Below are 3,729 nucleotides of genomic sequence, written 5' to 3' on the forward strand. Positions count from 1 at the left end.
AATTGATTTAACAACAAAACAAAATTGTTTTTTACATTTTTAATGTAAATTAAAAAAATTTAATTTTTTACAACTTTAATTTACATAATTTGATTTAATCTTGAATTTAACTGTTTAAAAAAACTCTTTCGAATTTATTTTATAATTTAAATAAAGCTTCTAATTCAAGTGAAACACAAATTTCATACCCAAATTTTGCTAAAAATTCAATTAACGCCTGAAAATCGTGCACATTCACACACACGTCTGTCTAAGGTAAAAGTTGAAGGCCTCAGATGCATATCTTACTGTATGCAATTGTGTGTGTTTGCGTGAAAATTCCGCAGCAGTGTGCTCGATAACCTTAAACTTGAACTACAACAACACTCGGCGAGAACTAATGACCTTTAGACGCAGTAAAAATAAATTTCACCATGAATAGGCTCCTCTCTTTTGAGTCTCTTTCCACTTGCCATGAACTCTGTTTCTTGTTGCTTTGGTCAATAAAATATTAATTTTATATTATAATTGTATTAACAGCCAAGGTTAGAGCGTTCGTTTGTCTGCGATGCATTACTTCACTCACACACACATACACTCACGCTCCCACTCTTTCTGAATCTGAAGCATTTGCCCTTTTCGCCGCGCTCATGCAAAGCGTGTTTGACGCCGCTGCCCACTCGAGTGCCACTACCCAATTACCTACTTATTGACGCATGTGTATGTGTGGCAGTGTGTTTTTTGTTTATTAGGTTGGGGGTGGCCACGGACTCTTGCATATGCACATGTGTTTGTTGAAGAGTTTGAGCTCGCAAACAATGCAAAAAAGTGCTAAATGCCAAGGCTTTATTTGCATGTCAGTGCAAAATATGTAAATATGTATTTGTGTGTGTGTGTGTATATGTACTCGTGTACAGTTTAAATAACGCTCAGTCGGTATTTGTAGTGACGACAGGCGCAAAGATTCGCTGTTGCATTTTCACTTTTACTTTAGCTGCCGTCACTGGCTCTGCTGGCGTAATGCCTCATTATTTCTGGCTTGTTGAATTCGATTTTTTCCGATCGGTGAAAAGAAAATATTTATTGACTTTCCCAAGTACGTACTTATATATCCGTGTATGTATGTATATGTGAGCAATATTTTTGTATTTACATATATGTGTAGATGCAGTACTGCAGTCGTGCTAGCAGAAGGCAGTAGATTATTGAGCCAAATTTATAAGTTCTCAATAAATTTTATAGCAAAATTTTACAAAATTAATCAAGAATATTTTATAGCCTGTCTACACATTATTTCCTTCAGAAATAAACTTGTAGACTGTAGCTTTATAGTAGTATATTAATAACACCAAAATTAAAAGAATGATAATTAATAATTTAAGTTAAATTAAAAGGAGATTAATTTTACTTTTTAATATTTTTAAGTAAAATATGACTTGTTTTCAAAAAATTTTATAACATATGGCAAATTTCTGAACTTTTTGCATACTATCAAGTTAAAAGTTTTTCCCATTTTTTTCTCTCAAAATAAATCGAAAAAAATTATTACAAAATTATGGCAAATATATAATAAAAAATATATGGCATATTAATATGTTTCTGCTTATGTAGTGTCTCTTAATTTTACAGTTAAAAAATTGTGAATAAAATTTTATAGGAAAAACCATGCTTAGTTATATTTTGTAAAATATTTTATAGCAAAATGTTGTGTATGATATTTTATAGAAAAATAGTTTCAATAACATTTTGTGTTAAAATACTTTCTATAATATTTTATGGCAAAAAGTTTTCTATAATATGTTATAGCAAAACATGTCCGTACTGCTTTTTTTCGTAAAACAATTTATATATTTTTTATAGCAAAAATTTTCCATACCTTTTTTATAGCAAAACTACCACTATAATAATTTTTTATAGCTATATTTAAAACAAAAATTTGCAAAATATGACATCATTTTAGTTTTTAATTTTGTATTTAAATGGTTTGAAAAAATTATAGCAAAAAGAAAACAAAATTATTGCTAAAAATTAAAAAAAAAACTCTTGTTTTCAAAAATGTGTTTTGATATATAGTATATTTAAATTCTTAATTTGCTGTAATTTGTTTAGAAATTTTTTGTAGTTTTTGTTTTTATAAATTTAATTATATTTGCAATTTATTATTATACTCTGCTTTACTTTTAAATTTATTTTTAATCTTTTTCCTTCTGTAAGAACTCCACTAACTGTCAATTAAGAAATCAATATGCCACGCACAAATTGTTCACATTTAATGCATTTTATGCACCCCTTTGACAATTCTATTGCCTCTCCAGCATTGCGTTAAGACATCGCGCTCCCATTGTCTCGCCTTATTGGCGTCCATTAATAAATAGAATATGTATTTGATATTTGTGCAGAGCAAAACATTCACCCATATATTAACGTACATATTCATATATATATGCTCACACATACCCACAAGCATATTGAATGCATTATAAATAAATTTGCATACAGCACTCAAGCCTTGACGCATTATACAAACAGTTCCGCTATAAGCAACACTCGTCTGCATGTGTATGTGTACAAATTCTTCACCCTTCCTCCTTTGCAAACACACTTTCTCCTCTCATTCTTTATCAACTCAACCTTATCTTATCGCAAGCTTTAAACTTATATGAATCAATGAGTTCGTGTGTCTATATACATATGTTAGTATGCAGCCTCATACTAACAAAATATATTATTTTAATCGCTCGGCGTATGTTTTTGTGCGCATAATTTGCACGTGTGCGTATTTGTCCATGACCATGTGAGCGCAACCAATTTACGTCTGTTGCATTCTTTGACGTCGCTAATTTTATTTATACACATTATATGCAAATGTGTGTGTGTGCATATGAGTATGTATGTATATGTGAGTGCAAACACTAGCAATTTGACGTATAGAATACTTTTCACTGCTTTTTTAAATGCAAAGGGTGATTAAGTGTGTGTAAAGAGATGAGTTAAAGAATATTTAATTTGAAATTTACTCATTGAGTGATTTTCTTCAAAATACATTAGTATCGAGCAGCATTATTTTAGAAACAAACTAGTATTTGTATTCATAATATATTATTTTACGACGTCATTTGCCACCAATTATCATTTCTAGCCACAACAAATGTTCATTTTCCCATTACAATCCCTTACTATTCAACTGATAAGCCACTCAATTGCATTGCTACTCATTATGCACTTTTGAGTAGCTTTTTTGTGGCTCTCGTACTCACTTTTGCATTTTTCAATGCCAGCCTCAGAATTTGAGAAAAAAACACTCAATTTCAATTCCACTCAAATGCCTCCGTCTGACACTCAAGAACTTCAAAACCCTCCAGCTGTCAAGCGCAACTTGTGCAATATATATGGTAACCTCGTTAGAGGTTACGTACTTGATTTTGCTGCACAAATGTCCTCTACAGGCAATATATAACCGGCGTGCATGTATATGTGGTGGGATGTCTTCTTTTGCTCTATACATACATACATACACAAGTGATTTGTAAATTGCCTTGAATACGTCTGCTTGCGAGATTTTTCACTGCAAAATGGTGGCGGTGAAGGTGAAATTAAATGACGCATTGAATTGTATAAATCGCAAAAAGAAAATAGCTTAAAAGTGAAAGTCGATGAGAAAAACTGAAGGTTGTACTTTTTGTTAAATTATTTTTGAATTTGTAATAATTTATTTGTTTAATTTAAAATTAAATTTTTACTAAACTAAAT

At 30.7% G+C, this 3,729-nt stretch overlaps 1 protein-coding gene across 3 annotated transcripts in view; it reads right to left on the minus strand.

Moving 5' to 3' along the window:
- The window catches only part of LOC108970663 (zinc finger protein rotund), a 61,415-nt gene that overhangs the window by 8,712 nt on the left and 48,974 nt on the right, over positions 1-3,729 (minus strand). The window lies entirely within an intron of this gene.

This window comes from Bactrocera latifrons, unplaced genomic scaffold, assembly GCF_001853355.1.
Source record: "Bactrocera latifrons isolate USDA-ARS-PBARC rearing strain unplaced genomic scaffold, ASM185335v1 scaffold_305, whole genome shotgun sequence".
Classification (NCBI taxonomy): Eukaryota; Metazoa; Arthropoda; class Insecta; order Diptera; family Tephritidae; genus Bactrocera; species Bactrocera latifrons.